General features: G+C 49.3%; 1 pseudogene; it reads left to right on the top strand.

The window, feature by feature from the left end:
• Positions 1–18,626, top strand: part of LOC147117250 (epidermal growth factor receptor-like) — a 164,462-nt pseudogene that overhangs the window by 52,882 nt on the left and 92,954 nt on the right.

Here is an 18,626-nt window from a genome sequence, read left to right as displayed (position 1 = left end):
TAGGATGCCAGAAGGTCCAAAACGCCCCACCACAAGCTCCTCTGCATCCATGGGAGTGGCCCTCATCTCCATGGCAAAGGGTACATATCGACTTTGCTGGTCCATTTATGGACTCAATGTTCTTAATCGCGGTGGATGCACACTCCAAGTGGCCGGAGGTAATAAAGATGTCCTCCACCACCACGGAAAAAACCATCACAGTATTAAGGACCATATTTGCCAGGAATGGGCTGCCGGAACAGATCTGTTCTGATAATGGACCGCAATTTGTGTCCGAAGAATTCAGGAAGTTCTTAAAAAACAATGGGGTTAAGCACTACACGTCCGCCCCATACCATCCCGCCACCAATGGATTAGCTGAAAGGTTTGTCCAGACCTTCAAGAAGGCCATAAAGGCCATGGGTAATGAAGACATAAATCTACAACATAAGGTAGATAACTTCTTGTTGGCGTACAGGAATGCAACACATGCGGTCACAAACCAAACTCCCGCCATGATGTTTTTCAATAGAAGACTAAGATGCCGGCTGGATTTGATCAAGCCAAACATCAGAAGGGACGTAGAGAACCGGCAATTTCAAGGCATGAATGAAAGGCCAACTAGAACCTTCCAGATAGGTCAACAAGTTTTGGCCCGGGACTACCGTACCGAGAAATGGCAGCCTGGAACTATTTGCAAACGACTAGGACCGCTGATGTATACCGTGGACATTGGTGAAAGCATAATAAGGCGCCATGTTGACCAGATCATAGAGTCATCCGAAAAGGGCCAACCTACTCCACAACTCTATACGCCTAATGTTGAAGCAGAGATACCCATAGCATCTACCTCCGATCCGGTAATACTGGAATCAGATGAACCTGACACTGGCCTTCAAGCCGAATCGACCTTGCCAGAAGAATCTACTACACCACCGAAAACTACTACACCACCGAGGCGTTATCCGGACCGAGTCAGGAAGCCTCCAGAGAGACTGAATCTGTGAACTGTTTTTACATGAAGTTGTGTATATATGTTATGATGTTATGTTTAATGGGAATATATACTGTTAACCTAAAAAGGGAGGATTGTAGTGTATGTAACGTTCCACCTTTAAGAGAACTATTTTAAGGGTTGCACTACTTTATCTTGGCTGCTGTATACTGTAATACCGGTGGTGACCACACCGGTATATAAGTGCTGTGTAAGAATTTATTGGGCAGTTCCGCCCTGACCTTCAACCAGTAAAGTCCTGTTAAAGTTTACTCTTGTGGTCTGTGTAGTAATTCGCAATATAACACACAGACTTAACAATCTGCACCTGACTTCATGGCTACAGGGTGTGCAATGCCCCAATGGCCATGTGTCAGCAAGCACCCATGGCCCTTTCTGGGTACACACATGCACATTTGACTCAAGGCGTCATGTAAGGGCTCTTGCACCATGGGGGGCATGAGATGATCACTCAGGGCATCATGTAAGGGCTCTTGCACCATGGGGGGCATGAGATGATCACTCTGGGCATCATGTAACAGAACTTCCCTTCTTCCCCTGCAGTCCAAGCTGGCGACGATTCGCAAGGACCAGCTTCGAACCGGTAGAGGACCTCCACAAGTGGTCACTCTCACGGATCTTGAGGAGAGAGTGCACCAGATTCTTGGAGGACGTCTGAGTGGTCCTGTTACCACTGCAGCTGCCGACCCCATTGTCGACAGCGATGGTAAGGATCTCACCTTTTTCAGCTGTCTCCTTCCACTTGGTCACCCCGCCAGCATGCTTTCTCACTGTGGAGCCATGTCATAGCCTTGCCGCAATCTGGCATGCCTTGCTGCCAACCTGTCCTTTTGCTAAAGCCACTGTTCCACCTCCCTGCTTTCAGATGCTGCATCACCAGCTCGGGATCCGGGCCCTGAAACTGCCAGTGCCAGTGCCTTCGGAGGTGAGGATCAGGAGGAAGCCGGACCATCCGTTCCAGCATCAGGGAAGCCAACACATCTGCAGACTGGGGATAGTAGCTCCCTGGAGGGGAGGGGGGTGGGCTCTGAGGAGGAGACAGTTGCTGGAACAAGCGGCCTGCAGCAACGCGAGGGGGGTAGGCAAGTTCGGGCACCGGCTCCCCGGAGGGCAAGGCAGGGAGCGATGACTGCTGCACAGAGTGCAGAGGAGGTGCGTAGCCTGGCTGAAATGAGCACCCAGGCCCGGCTCAGGCACACTGAGCTGATGGCTGCAGTGGGGAAGATGCCTCAGTCGATAGAAACACTGGCAAAGAGTGTGCTGGACTTTGGGGCAGCAATGGAGAGGACTATCCAGGGCTTCGGGGCAGCAATGGAGAGGACTGTCCAGGGCTTCGAGGCTGCCATGGAAAGGACTGTTCAGAGCTTCGGACAATCCCTGGAAAGGTCTGTCCAGGGCTTGTCTGAGGCAGTGGAACGGACTGCTCCGGCCTTGTCCGAAGCAATGGAGAGAACTGTCCAGGGCTTCTCCGAAGCACTGGCACCTGCCACACAGGTCCTCACTGTTGCCACGCAGTCACTTGCTGGCCTCGTCCAGACCCAGATTGAGGCAACGCGAACTCTCACTGCTGCCACCCTATCTGCATCAGCTAGGATCACCCCGGGCCCTTCCAGCACCACACTAGGCCAGGAATCAGTGGAGCAGTCGATTGTGGCGGATGAGCCGAGCCGGTCCCCTCCGAGAGCCAGTGTGTCATCCGACCATGGTGCAGGTGTCCTCTCTCGGCAGGTGACCATTGCTCATGCCGCCGCTGCAACGTCTGCATTGCAGCTGCCACCACCTGCAGTGCACACTGCTTCCAGCCATGGCCAGATCAAGCAGCCAGCCTCCGCACCCTCCAAGCCCAGAGGTCGTCCAGGCCGTCCCTCAGGGGCTTCTGGGCTTCCAGGCAGTCAGCAGGCGTCCCCCAGCCTTGACACCGCCACTGGGGTTCCATTACGTAGGAGCAGCAGGGAGGGAAGGGACCGACCACGAAAAAGAAGTCGGTCTCCATCAAGGGGCCAGCAGTAGAGGGAGGTGCTGAGACGTTTCTTTCACCAAATTCAGGGACGCCCTCACCTGTTGTGATTGTTGGTGATGGTTTGTTTAGTTTTGCGGCTTTGGCAGAGAGTTAACTGTTATTTTGTTAGTTATGGTTTCTGTTGACATGACGTTGTTATGCTGGAAGGAAGCACTTTTTTGACAATAAAGAATTTTTTTTATTTACAATGCTACGCATTACTATTTACACTCATGGTGGCCTTCATAGGCTTTGTACGATCAGAAGTGCGCAGGACAAATGAGACCCATCATTCCGTCAGAGGGTCAGCGAACCGAGTCCTTATGAGCCTCTGACGGACGGCCCTTCCAGTTTCAGGAGCCCTCCCATCTTCCTCCTCCTCCTCCTTCTCGTCCGCATGCTCCTCCTCCTCCTCCTCGCCCGCCTGCTCTTCCTCCTCCTCCTCCTCCTCCTCATCCGCCTGCTCTGCTGGACCTTGAGGGGCAGCTGGCATTGGCTGGGTTCATCAAATTGCCAAGTTGTGGAGCATGCAGCAGACGACGACGATGCGACCCATTTGCTCCGGTGAGTACTGCAGGGCTCCCCCCGAATGGTCTAGACAGTGGAAACGCTGTTTGAGCACACCAATAGTGTGCTCCACAATGTTCCTGATCGCCTGATGGCTGCTATTGTAAAGCTCTTCTGCCGGGGTGGCGGGCAAACGGAGTGGGGTCATGAGCCATGGGCAGAGAGGATAGCCCTTGTCGCCAAGAAGTCAGCCTCGTGGGTGAGCCGACCCCTCAAAAAGGTCAGAAACTGAGGTCTGCCGCAGGATGAACGCATCGTGGCTGCTCCCAGGGAATTGCGCGTTGACTGCCATGATCATCTGGCGGTGGTCACAGACCAGCTGGACATTGAGGGAGTGGAACCCCTTGCAGTTGCGGAACTCCTCAGGATTCAGTAATGGCGCCCGCAAAGCCACGTGTGTAAAATCAATGGCCCCCTGCACCATGGGGAAGTCCGCAATAGCAGCGAAGCCCTGCGGGCGCTCCGCCTGCTTCTCCAGGGTCAGAGGGAAGGTGATTAATTGACGCCTTCTTCTATAGAGGGCAGCTGTCACTTGCCGGATGCAACAATGCACTGCAAATTGAGAAATATTCGCAATGTCCCCAGTGGCTGACTGAAAGGATCCGGTGGCGTAAAAGTTGAGGGCAACAGTCACTTTGACGGCCACCGACAGAGAGGTCCTGCACCGTAGATGCGGCTGCAGATCCTCAGCAAGCAGGTGGCACAGCTCAGTCACAACCTCCTTACCAAATCGGAGCCTTCGCACACACTGCTCCTCCGACATGGTAAGGTATGACACCTGCTGCCTGAAAACCCTCGCAACGTATCTTCGGAGTGGCCGACCTCCATTGCCCCTCCACCTTCTGGCCAATCCCGGCCCTCTCTCCCGCCGTCTCTGTGCCCCTTCAAAGTGTCCGGCCATGAGGACGTTCCCCTCCAAAGCAGCTCCCATTGCTATGCCAGATGGGCAACACGCTGTAATGTCGAGCGCTCCAACTGCTCCGGACAGGGCTGAAGGTCCCAAGTATTCGAAGGCTAAATCCAAAAAATCCTGTGCAACAGTAGCTCACCAACTCTCTCCAGCAACGATCAGAATGAACAGGCCAAGTGGCTGCAGCTTTTATACTAGAGCTGTCCCCTTTAAATAGCGCCCCCCGACTCCGAGAAGGGCCTGGGAACGTTCCATCGAACTGTCACTAATAGCGCCAGGCGGAAAGGTTCCGGGCGCCACCGAATATCCGGTCAGGGGCGCCAAAAGGGCGTTGCACACTGAAATGACATCATGATCTGCCTGCGCACGCGGGCGCGCGCTAATAATTAGCGCAGGCGCTAAATGGATACTCAATATGGGAGGTGTCGCTATCTTCATTGCGCCCGCCCGAACATTGGGTAACGCCCCAAATCTCGGGCTCATTAGGCGCTAATCGCTGGCGCAACCAACCGAATTTCTAGGCCAATATGACAGTAGTATTTATTTGATGCCATTCTAATCGAAGGTCTTCCATTCAATTCTAAAACCACCTTAACTGGATACAACCACAGACTCCTGTCTCTGTGGCGTTCCAAGTTCAATACAAACACCATGGGCAGGATTTTCATTGTGCCGTGGAGTCGGGATTGGAGGCATGCGGGGGGTTAAAATCCTGAAATCAGGGGTCCCGACCCCTTCCCGCACCCAAACCCGCCTCCATGTCAGTTTCAAAGGAGGCGGGTACCCGCCCCGCACTGGGACCCGCCTACCCGAGGCGGGAAGGGATTAGTGCCAATTTAGCCTAATCCCTATTTTTGATGTTGAAATGTGGGATACCCAACGGCGCCAAACCACGCCAAGTTAGAGGAGGTGGGCCGTCGGGTTGAAGGACTTGGAGGGGGCGAGATGTCGGTGTTCAGGTGAGTGATGTATGCATGAGTGCAAAGGTAAGTGTGTTTGGTATGTCTAAAGTGATTAAATAAGTTTTACATACCTTTTCTTACCTTTTCAGCATTCCTTCCTTTAGGTTCCAGGAGTCCCTCATCTCACCGGCACAGAAAGCAGAATGGCTGCGAACTGTCATAAGTGACAGCCTGCAGCTTTCTGTGCAAGAGAGATTTCTAACTGAGTCTGTGGAGAAGGACTCGGGTTAGAAGTAAGACTGTCAGTGTTTGACAGCTTCAAACAGCTGTGAAACACTGATATTTCATCTGTCAAAAGCTCTTGACAGATGAAATTTCAGTCTGTGACATTACCTGTTGTCGGGTGGCCCTTAATTGGCCTGCTGAGCCCGCTGGGCGGGCTCAACAAGGTCAATCAAGTTAAAATAGCATGGATTGGTCGCATCTCGATGGAGGCAGGACAACAACCCAGAAAGTTGTAGTCCTTGTAGTTGTAGTACCTGGAAAGGTACCACCAATGCTGCCTCCGCAAGATCCTGCAAATCCATTGGCAGGATAGGCGCACCAACGTCAGTGTTCTTGTTCAGGCCAACATCCCCAGCATCGAAGCTCTGACCACGCTCAATCAGCTCCGATGGATGGGTCACATTGTCCGCATGCCCGATACGAGACTCCCAAAACAAGCGCACTACTCGGAGTTCCGGCACGGCAAGAAAGCCCCAGGTGGGCAGAGGAAATGCTTCAAGGACACCCTCAAAGCCTCCTTGAAAAAGTGTAACATCCCCACCGACACCTGGGAATCCCTGGCCCAAGACCGTACAAAGTGGAGGAGAAGCATCCGGGAAGGCGCCGAACATCTCGAGTTTCTTCGCCGGGAGCAAGCGGAAGCCAAGCGCAGGCAGCGCAAGAAGCACACGTCAACCCAAGCACCCCACCCACCCACCCCTTCAACCACCGTCTGCCCCACCTGTGACAGAGACTGTAGGTCCCGCATTGGACTCATCAGTCACCTGCAAACTCATTTTTAATGTGGAAGCAAGTCATCCTCGGTTCCGAGGGACTGCCTAAGAAGAAGAAGATTTCAATAGGGCCATTGTTTTAGTATTTCTAACCAATTCCCATTTCAAAACCTTGTGGTGTTTACAACTTTTGTGTTATCAAACCATCCCATCTCAGAAGCCTGTTTACACAGCTTGTGTCATTGAGACTTTAGATTTTTAAACCCAGTATGTCATGTTTTAATAATATCAGAAATCTGTTCATATGATGGTATATTTTTCTGAAATATGGCTTATTCCTTCACAACCATTCTATGATTCTACAATCTATTTATCTATCCATCCATTTTGCTGCACCAAAGTAGTTTTTAAAGAAAGAAAATATACTTAAATGCACTTGGGTGCAAATAAGAGCTCTTTTTAATAAAATCAAGTGATTTGAAATAAGTTGTTTTTTCTGGATTTGTTTGTGTCAAATCTGATTTATAACCTCATAATGTGCTAGCAAATGGATTACAATAAATTTGCTTTAGCTTAATATTTGTTTAAATTTATAAATATTTGTTTCATTCATTTTTTTTTCTCTTATTATTGCAGTTTGTGTGGGCACTGAAAACAAATGAATATTGTTGTCAAATGTGGATGACCATAACAAAAACCTTCGCAGAACTTACAATGCTTGTGAGGTACTGATGGGCAATGTGGAAATAACCTTCCTGGAGCCATACCATGATGTCTGATCCTTCAGGTAATGGGCCTTATTTATATTTTTCACATCCAAGGTTGAGAGCAGTCGTGTGTTTCAGCAGCAGAAGTGATGGAACAGGCCTGTCATGTTGTCGTATGGAACTCGCCTGTCCCATGGCACAGGCATTTTGTCCATCTCTTTCTTTCTCTCTCTGCCTCTTGTGTGCTCTCTCGTTTATTCTCGTTCTCTCTCTCCCTCTCTCTCTCTCCTCTTAATTATCACTGTTAAAGTCATCATGTAGCCTTTCCAGAAATGTCTTTGTATTGCTTACGGAGTCGGCTATAGTCTCCAGAAAAGGAATTTGGAGTAATTGGAGCTAAATTCTCATATTTATTATTACAATTCTAAACACTTCATTTGTCGCATTTTACTCAATTCTTAAGTAAAAGAAAGAAGGAAAGAACTAGAATTTATATAGCGCATTTCATGACCTTGGGATGTTCCAAAGTGCTTCACAGCCAATGAAGTACTTTTGAAGTGTAGTCACTGTTGTAATATAGAGAAACGCAGCAACCAATTTGTGCTCAGCAAGGTCCCACAAACAGCAGTCTATTTTAGTGATGTTCGTTGAGGATAAATATTGGCCAGAACACCGGGAGAATGTCTCTGGCCTCTTCTTTGTATAGTGCCATTGGATCTCTTACATTTACTTGAGAGGACAGATGGGGTCTTGGTTTAATGTTGCATCTGAAAGATGGCACCTCTGACAATACAGCACTGCCTCAGTACTGCATTGAAGTATCAGCCTAGATTATGTGCTGAAGTCTCTGACGTGGAGCTTGAACCATGATTTTCTAACGCAGAATCCAGAGTACGACCATTGAGCCGAGGATGACGTCTTCAATGTGAGATTTTTTCAGAAGTACTTTTTTATAATTTGCAATAACCGAAGACATCCAACATACTTAGATGACATGAAACTTATCGCATGTAGTCCACTAAAAAGATGTCTTATTCATTTCATTTTCAAACATGTACTGAGGGTAAGGACTCTCTTGCATTCTGTGCACAGTATGGCTGCATCAGTGCCTTGTATAGACTCATTGGCCGGAATTTTCACATTGCAAAGTGTTATGTCTGTGCATCTTGATGTTGTGTCCTTCAATAATTAGACAACAAGACTGCAGGGAACGATTCAACAGGCGTTTACTGAATGAGGGTTACTCTAGAACTAACTATACAGATCACTACTCAGGGTTTATATACAGGTGTGGTCACTGCCGGTACTACAGTATACAGGAGCTGTAAAAGTAGTTCTCTGCCTTAAAGGTACATACATTACAATTCCTCCCCTTTTAGATTAACAGTACCATAACACTCATTTAACAATTAAATATCAAACTAATTACAATTAACACTTTTAACATGCAACATTAGCTGAAAATAGTCCATTTATAAATTCAGTCTTTGGGGAGGCTTCCTGATTCTTTCTGGATAACGCCTTTCCCGAGTGTCTCGCTCTTGGTGCGGAGGCGATTCTAGCACCCTGCCGTCAGTTGATTCATCAGCTTCCAATGCTATTGTTTCTGAGGCAGATGTGACCTGTACATCGGGTTCCTCACCAGGTACGTATGGCCGAGACATGGGGTTGACTCGTTCCTGTGACTCTAGGATCTGGTCAGCATGGCGTCTCACAATGTTCTCCCCAACATCCACTGTGTACATTAGTGGCCCCTGCTGTGTGCATATCGTTCCTGGTTGCCATTTCTCTGTTCGGTAGTCGCAGGCCAAGACTGGTTGCCCTACATTGAAGCTCCTTGTCGGCTTCTCATTGATGTGCTGGAATTGCTTACACTCAACATCTCTTCGTACATTTGGTCTGAGCAAATCCAGACGAGATCTCAACCTTCGGTTAAAGAACATCATGGCCGGGGCCTGGTTGGTGACTGCATGTGTCGCATTTCTGTAGGCTAACAGGAAATTGTCCACCTTATGCTGCAGTGGAATGTTGTCATCGCACATGGCATTTACTGCTTTTTTAAAGGTTTGTGCGAACCTCTCAGCCAATCCATTTGTGGCTGGATGATACGGGGCGGATGTGTAATGCCTTACCCCATTCCTTTTCATAAATCTTCGAAACTCTTCGGACACAAACTGTGGTCCGTTATCGGAGCAAATCTGCTCTGGCAAGCCGTTCCTGGCAAAAATGGTCCGTGGGACTGCAATAGTTTTCTCCGTGGTGGTGGAGGGCATTTTGATCACCTCAGGCCATTTCGAGTGCACATCCACGGCTATTAAAAACATTGAGTCCATGAATGGACCAGCAAAATCAATATGCACCCGTTGCTATGGAGATGAGGGCCACTCCCATGGGTGTAGAGGGGCATGTGGTGGTGCATTTTGGACCTTCTGGCATCCTGAGCAGCTCTTTGTCAGGTCCTCGATTTGCTGATCGATCCCCGGCCACCACACATAAGCCCTAGCAAGGCTTTTCATTTTCACCCCTCCCAGATGACCTTCGTGAAGCTCATTGAGGACTCTCTCCCTTAACTTGGGTGGAATTACCACTCGGGATCCACACATCAAGGTCCCCTGGCATACTGACAGCTGTTCTCTTCTGGATGAGAATGCTGGCAACAGTGAGTCGCCATGTGCTGGCCATCCCTTCACCGTCAAATCATATACCCGAGACAGTGTCGGGTCATTTCGGGTCTCCTTCTCTATACCAGCGTTAGTTACTGGCAAGCATTCAATTATAGTCGAATGAAATATTTCGACAGGATCCACTGCTGGTGCTTCCTCCGCAGTAGGCAGTGGCAGGCGTGATAGCCCATCAGCATTTCCATGCTGTTTCGTGCCCTTATACTTGATTTCATATTGGTGCGCCCCTAGAAAAAGGGACCATCTTTGTAGCCGTTGCACAGTCATCACCGGAATGCCCTTCTTTGGATTAAAGATGGAGACAAGTAGTTGGTGGTCAGTCAGCAAGGTGAACTTCTGCCCGTGCAGATAGTGATTGAACTTTTTCACTCCCCACACTAGGCTGAGGGCCTCCCTGTCAATCTGGGCGTAGATACGCTCGGCTGAGGTTAGTGACCGAGACGCAAAGGCTACTGGCCTCTCCGAGCCGTCCGGGAATTTGTGCAACAGCACCGCTCCAATGCCATAGGGTGATGCATCACACGCCAACCGAATTGGTAGTGCTGGGTTGAAATGAGCCAACACCTCTTTTGATGTGATCAATGCTTTGCTCTTCTGGAAAGCTCGTTTACATTCGGCACTCCACTTCCATGGTACCCACGTTTGCAGTAGGGTGTTCAGTGGGTGGAGTACTGTAGACAAATTCGGCAAGAACTTATGGTAGTAGTTCACCAGCCCGAGGGACGACCTCAGTTGTGACACATTTTCCGGTGCTGGAGCCTTGACTACTGCCTCAATCTTTTCAAGGGACTTATGTAACCCCTCTTTACCAATAACGTGGCCACAATACGAGATCTGCTTCTGGAAAAACTCGCTTTTGGGACCATTAGCTCGGAGCCCATATTCCTTCAATCTAGTGAGCACCTGCTCCAGGTTGGCGAGGTGATCACTGTCATTTCCGCCCGTGACCAGGATGTCGTCCAAATAACACTGGGTACCTGGAATCCCTTGCAGGACTTGTTCCATTGCCCTTTGCCAAATAGCCGGAGCTGATGCTACCCCGAACACCAGCCGGTTGTATTGGTGGAGGCCTTTATGAGTGTTGATCGTGAGGTACTGTTTCAAGGCTTCTTCTACCTCCATTTGCAGGTACGCCTGGGCCAGATCAATCTTAGTGAAGCATTTCCCTCCAGATAGCGAGGCGAAAATATCTTCAATCCACGGAAATGGATATTGTACAGTGTGAAGGATTGGGTTCACTGTCACCTTAAAGTCCCCACAGATGCGAACCTTCTTTGGTTCCCCAGGCGTATTACTCAACGACCTCTTCATTACAGGAACGATGGGTGTAGCCCACTCGCTCCAGTCCACTTTGTACAGTACTCCTGAACGTTCCAAACCTTCCAGCTCTGCTTCGACAGCTGGGCGGATCGCATAAGGTTCTCATTGATGTGCTGGAATTGCTTACTCTCAACATCTCTTCGTACATTTGGTCTGAGCAAGTCCAGACGAGATCTCAACCTTCGGTTAAAGAACATCATGGCTGGGGCCTGGTTGGTGACTGCATGTGTCGCATTTCTGTAGGCTAACAGGAAGTTGTCCACCTTATGCTGCAGTGGAATGTTGTCATCGCACATGGCCTTTACTGCTTTTTTAACGGTTTGTGCGAACCTCTCAGCCAATCCATTTGTGGCTGGATGATACGGGGCGGATGTGTAATGCCTTACCCCATTCCTTTTCATAAATCTTCGAAACTCTTCGGACACAAACTGTGGTCTGGCCTTAAAAAACTTTGGGCTTGCATTTTCCTCTATTTTGATCGTCGCTGTTATACCTTTTAGTGTTCCGAGTCCCTGCTGGAACACTTCTTGTGCGTCATTTAGCATTTTTGACAGTCGTCCAGGTGTGACGTCGTCATCCTTTTTGGCATCTACAGTCAGTGCTTGTATGGAATGCCAATCTAGCTGTATCTTCCGGATCCATTCACGTCCGAGTAGTGGTGGTCCTCCATCTGGCAATACATATAGGTCCATTTTTGGTGTTTCCTTGCCGTTATATATAACGTTCACCCTTATTTTTCCTTTGGGGTAGACTTTTTGCCCCATGTACGTCTTCAAGACAATCTTTGTATCTCTCAAGGGTATATCTGAGAATAGCCGCTTGTAGTCCTTTCGGTTTATGACTATTAGGGCTGATCCTGTGTCCAATTCCATTTTCACTTGGACTCCTGCTATCTTGAGCGTGACCCAGATAGTTTGGTGATCCTCCGTTTTGATTACATTATGTAGTTTCAGACAACCCAGCTCCTTGCTTCCGGAGTCTGTATCACTTTTCTGTTCGCCTGAACTACTCTCCGTCACCTTATGTACCTTCTTGTACTTCTCCTGTGGAGATTTCTTGCTGCTGGTTTTCTTTCCCGACCTGCAGACTCTTGCTATGTGTCCTACTTTTACACACTGTCTGCACACTTTGTCCTTGAACCAGCAATCATTATGGTCGTGTGTTGTTCTGCCGCAGCGATAGCACTTCACTGTTCCATATGACATTTCATTTGTGCCATATTCTTGCAGTCTCCGTTGTATCTCTGCAGCGCCCCGTGCTGCTGCTTCATGTGATACTGCAATGCTGAAAGCCTTGTCCAGCGTAAGATCCTTTTCTGATAGAAGCCGTTTCTGGGTTCCTTCACTTTGAAGTCCACACACAAACTTGTCCCTTAAAGTATCTGCTAGTCCCGTTCCAAACTGGCAGTGTTTCGATAGCTTGCGCAGTTCCGTTAAATGCTCAGCATTACTTTCATCTTTATGCTGGTTCCTTTTGTGAAACTTAAATCTTTCTGCTATCAGCAGCGGTGTGGGGTTTAAGTGGTCCTGTAGGATTGACACAATGTTTTCAAAATCCTTTTCTACTGGCTTCTCTGGGGTTACTAGGTTTCATAGTAAGCCATACGTTTTTGCACCCATTGAATTCAACAATACCAGCGCTTTCTTGTCATCTGGCACTTCATTCGCCTTGCAGTATACTTCTATGCGTTCGACATATGTCGTCCAATCTTCGACTTCATTGTCGAACGCTGTGATACTGCCACTCTTCGGCATTTTTGGGTGTGGTTAGACTGGCTTAAAATGGTGTCTCCCGCGCTTTCCTTTCTTCCCCACTGCGGCTTAAAATGGCGTCTCCCGTGCTGCTGCCAACGCCGCTCTCGGCGGTCCTCGTGGCAAATGGCAACGCCCTGTGGGTTTCATGTGCTGCTCCTGCGCTGCTGCCAATGCCGCTCTCTGCGGTCCTCGTGGCAGTGGCAGCGCCTCGCATTTTCCTGCGCGCCTCTCTCCCCTGTTGACGCTGCTCGGCCCTTGAACACCGGCTGCGCTCTGCGCGTTTTCCTGCGCGCCTCTCTCCCCCCGTTGACGCCGCTCGGTCCTGAACACCGGCTGCGCCCTGTGCGCTCTGCCCTCTCTCTCTCCCCCATCGACGCTGCTCGGCCTTGTTCTGTGCCGCCCGGTCAGCTCTAGCTGCTGCTGTCCAGGAAGGGTCTGCACAGTACCTGCTGCCAGCCCGTTTCGCTGGACCACCATGACTGGAAAGCCAAGCCTGGCTCTTGACAGCCTCCCCTGCGATGCTCAAATCTCCGCTGGATGACTGGGCGATTGCCCGTGGTCGACGCCCGTGCTTCTGGACTTGACCTCCTTCCACTGTTTTCCAGGAGCGAATCCCTGGGAGGTGATGCAGAGTTGCAGGTAGGTTCGAATCTGCTCATCGCCACTGTTATGTCCGTGTATCTTGATGTTGTGTCCTTCAATAATTAGACAACAAGACTGCAGGGAATGATTCAACAGGTGTTTACTGAATGAGGGTTACTCTAGAACAACTGTACAGATCACTACTCAGGGTTTATATACAGGTGTGGTCAATTCCGGTACTACAGTATACAGGAGCTGTAAAAGTAGTTCTCTCCCTTAAAGGTACATGCATTACACAAAGCGTGCGGGTTTGGGAGTGGGCTGGCAATTAAAATCACTGACATTGACAGTGCATCGGAATCCCGCCGAGTTCCTCATTTAACTGGGACGCATTTCGAAGCGCACCACGAACCCGCTCGGGAGTAGCAGGCAACCTCATTGTGGTAGTTAACTGCTCGTTCTGAGACCCTTAGCAGCCTTTTTTACCGTGAGGTTTCAACTTTAACTCGGGAAGCTCGCCTGTGAAGGGGAGGCAGGAGCTCAGTGGCAATTGTGCGAGTTCATTAAGTGACAGCTGGAAGAAGCACAAATACTCACACCTTACACCTACTTCCTGGCCGAAGGGAAAGGCTCTTGCTGACACCATTTTGTGCAGAGATTTTGCTTTCAGGAGTTTGTAGGTGATTTCTGCAACCTCGGAAGCCACTCTCACCACACTGTGGGGGAAAAATTCGGTATCACCCCATTTGGGGCGCCATTATTGGCGGTACGCAAAGTTTAGCGCCTGGCACTAATTATCGCCTCCGACAGCAAACTTGGCTTTTATCGCCCCTGGAGGTGATTGGAGCACTAAATCAGGCGCATCACAGCTGTCTTAAGGCACAAAGGCCGAGGAGCGAGGCGTTACCTCAGAGCGCTGGCGAAGCAAGGAAGGGCAAATCAAAATAAACCTACAAAGTGCTGCTCAGTACCCAAAACTCCTTCACACAGCGTTGAATCTCTCCAGAAGTCTCTCTCTCTCTCTCTCAATGCGTGGTGCAAAAATGTCATCGACAAAAAAAGGCAGGAAGCAGTCGCCTTTAGATAGCGTTCCCCTAGTCCCTTTCTGACAGCATAACGCTCCCCTCAACCTGTCGTTGCTAGCGGCAGGCGGTAAGGCAGGGGGCGCCATTCAATATTCCGTCCGGGGCGCTACCGGGGCGTTGCACACTCGACTGACGTCATAATCTGCCGGTGCAGGAGATCGTGGCGGTAGTGTTTAGCGCCACCGCAAAATGTCTAGTTAATTTCGCGAGTGGCACAAACTTCGCCACGCCCGGCCTCTAGTTGCTTTGCGCCCCAATTGGCACCCTCTTAAGGTGCTAACGGGAGGTGCAAACAACTGAATTTTTCCCCTGTAAGTCACTCTCACTACATTGGAGGATTGTGCCTCTGATCTCCACTTTATCTGCCATCTATCAGATCAGCATGGGTGCGCTTATGCTGTTTCACCTTGGACCTCAGGTTCGGACCAAGATGAGCGCCAGCACCAACAACACCAGCAGCACCAGTAAGAGCAGCAACAACACCAACAACACCAGCCACACCAGCAGCAGCAGCAGCAACAACACCAGCAGCCTTCTCCTCACTGACCTGATGCTCCACAGGAGTGAGGGGATCAGCACTGGGGTGCACCTCGTCGGAGGTGATTCCTGCAACACAGGGTATACAGGCAGAGGATGAGTTTTCTGGACATCACTGAGCAGCAGTATTTCAGGAGGCTCAAGCTATCGCACCAGGTCATAGCAGACATTTGTAGCTTGCTGGAAGAAGACCAGCTGCCCAGAGGACCTGGTGGACACGCCTTACCAGTGGCTGTCAAAGTCACCACTGCCCTCAACTTCTTCGCCTCAGGCTCCTTCCAGGGATCTGCAGAAGACATAGAATAATGGTTACAGCACAGAAGGAGGCCATTCGGCCCATGGAGTCTGTGCCGGCTCTCTGCAAGAGCACTTCAGCTAGTCCCACTCCTCCGCCCTTTCCTCGTAGCCCTGCAAATTATTTTCCTTCAGGTACTTATCTAATTCCCTTTTGAAAGCCACGATTGAATCTGCCTCCACTACCCTTTCAGGCAGTGAATTCCGGATCATAACCACTCGATGCGTAAAAATGTTTTTCCTCATGCTGCCTTTAGTTTTTCTGCCAATCACCTTAAATCTGTGTCCTCTGGTTCACGACCCTTCCGCCAATGGGAACAGTTTATCTCTATCTACTCTGTCCAGACCCCTCATGATTTTGAACACCTCTAACAAATCTCACAACCTTCTCTGCTCTAAGGAGAACAACCCCAGCTTCTCCAGTCTATTCATGTAATTGAAGTCCCTCATCCCTGGAACCATTCTCGTAAATCTTTTCTGCACCCTCTCTGAGGCCTTCACATCCTTCCTAAAGTGTGGTGCCCAGAATTGGACACAATACTCCAGTTGAGGCCGAACCAGTGTTAAGGCAAAGATAAAGGTTCATCATAACTTCCTTGTTTTTCTACTCTATGCCTCTATTTATGAAGCCCAGGATCCCGTATGCTTTTTTAACCGCTTTCTCAACCTGTCCTGTCACCTTCAATGAGTTGTGCATATATACCCCCAGGTCTCTCTGTTCATGCACCCCCTTTAGAATTGTACCCTTTAGTTTATATTGCCTCTCCTCGTTCTTCCTAACCAATTGTATCACTTCGCACTTTTCTGCGTTAAATTTCACCTGCCACGTGTCCACCTATTTCACCAGCCTGTCTATGTTTTCTTGAAGTTTATCACTATTGTTGGATCAGTGGTTCAGTGGATATGCTGTTATTAAATAATCACACGGATGCTGTACATTAACAATAAACAGGTCTTTACTGGAGGAGGGTAGTCTCAAGACTGGGGGTACAGAGGCATGCGCAAAGCTTATATACAGGTGTGGTCACTGCCGGTACTACAGTATACAGGAGCTGTAAAAGTAGTTCTGACTTAAAGGCACATACACTACAATTCCTCCCCTTTTAGATTAGTGGTACCCCTAATATTCAAATAACAATTAACATTTCAACATGTGCATTAAACAACAAAGGTCCATTTATAGATTCAGTCTTTGGGGCAGCTTCCTGACCCTTTCGGGATAGCGCCTTTCCAGAGGTTCTTGTTCTTGGTGCAGAGGCGATTCTGACTCCTTTTCATCGGGTAGTTCATCGGGTTCCACTGCTACTGGGTCTGAAGTAGATGCTACCGGTATGTCGGGTTCATCCCCAGGTACTCGAGACATGGGGTTGACGCCTTCCTGTGACGCTAAGATCTGATCGACGTGGCGTCTCACAATGTTCTCCCCGACATCCACTGTGTACATTAAAGGCCCCTGCCTTGTACATATCGTTCCGGGTTGCCATTTCTCGGTTCGATAGTCACGGGCCAAAACTGGTTGCCCTACATTGAAGCTCCTTGTCGGCTTCTCATTGATGTGCTGGAATTGTTTGTCCTCAACATTTCTTCGCACATTTGGTCTGAGCAAGTCCAGACGAGATCTCAACCTTCGGTTAAAGAACATCATGGCCGGGGTCTGGTTGGTAACTGCATGTGTCGCGTTTCGGTAGGCTAATAAGAAATTGTCCATCTTATGCTGTAGTGGAATTTCCTCGTCGCACATGGCCTTTATCGCCTTCTTAAAGGTTTATACGAACCTCTCAGCCAATCCATTTGTGGCTGGATGATACGGGGCGGATGTATAATGCCTTACCCCATTCCTTCTCATAAATTTTTGGAACTCGTCGGACACAAACTGTGGCCCATTATCAGAGCAAATCTGCCCTGGCAAACCGTTCCTGGCAAATATGGTCCGTAGGACTGCAATCGTTTTCTCTGTAGCGGTTGAAGACATTTTTATCACCTCAGGCCACTTTGAATGAGCATCCACTGCTATTAAGAACATTGAGTCCATGAATGGACCAGCAAAATCAATATGCACCCGTTGCCATGGAGAGGAGGGCCACTCCCATGGGTGTAGAGGGGCATGTGGTGGTGCATTTTTGGACCTTCTGGCATCCTCAGCAGCTCTTAGTTAGGTCTTCGATTTGTTGATCGATTCCCAGCCACCACACATAAGCCCTAGCAAGGCTTTTCATTTTCACTCCCCCCAGACGACCTTCATGTAGCTCATTTAGCACTCTCTCCCTTAACTTGGGTGGAATCACCACTCTGGATCCACACATCACTGTCCCCTGGCATACTGACAGCTGTTCTCTTCTGGATGAGAATGCTGGCAACAGTGAGTCGTCATGTGTTGGCCATCCCCTCACCGTCAATTCATATACCCGCGACAGCGTCGGATCATTGCGGGTCTCCTTCTCTATATCCGCGTTTGTTACTGGCAATCGTTCAATTATTGATGAATAAAATATCTCGATAGGGTCCACTGCTGGTGCTTCCTCCACAGTAGGCAGTGGCAGGCGCGATAGCCAATCAGCGTTCCCATGCTGTTTCGTGCCTTTATATTCTATTTCATATTGATTCGCCCCTAGAAACAGGGACCATCTTTGTAACCGCTGTGCAGTCATCACTGGAATGCCCTTCTTAGGATTAAAGATGGAGCCAAGTGGTTGGTGGTCAGTCAGCAAGGTGAACTTCTGCCCATGCAGATAGTGGTTGAATTTTTTTACTCCCCATACTAGGCTGAGGGCCTCCCTGTCAATCTGGGCGTAGTTGCGCTCGGCTGAGGTTAGTGACCGAGACGCAAAGGCTACTGGCCTCTCCAACCCGTCTGGGAATTTGTGCGACAGCACCGCTCCAATACCATAGGGTGATGCATCACATGCCAAACGAATTGGTAGTGCTGGGTTGAAATGGGCCAACACCTCTTTTGATGTGATCAATTCTTTACACTTCTGGAAAGCTCGTCTACGTTCGTCATCCCACTTCCATGGTACCCCTGTTTGCAGTAGGGTGTTCAGTGGGTGTAATACCGTAGACAAATTTGGTAAGAACTTGTGGTAGTAGTTTAGCAGCCCGAGGAATGACCTCAGTTGTGACACATTTTCCGGTGCTGGAGCCTTGACTACTGCCTCAATCTTGTCAGGGGACTTATGTAACCCCTCTTCATCGATGATGTGGCCACAATACGAGATCTGCTTCTGGAAAAACTCGCACTTGTGGCGATTAGCTCATAGCCCATACTCCTTTAATCTGGTGAGCACCTTCTCCAAGTT

Source organism: Somniosus microcephalus, chromosome 5 (genome assembly GCF_052327205.1).
Source record: "Somniosus microcephalus isolate GS21.2 chromosome 5, FLI_Smic_1.0, whole genome shotgun sequence".
Classification (NCBI taxonomy): Eukaryota; Metazoa; Chordata; class Chondrichthyes; order Squaliformes; family Somniosidae; genus Somniosus; species Somniosus microcephalus.
The sequence above is the reverse complement of the archived record's forward strand: the minus strand, read 5'-3'. Positions and strand labels throughout refer to the sequence as shown.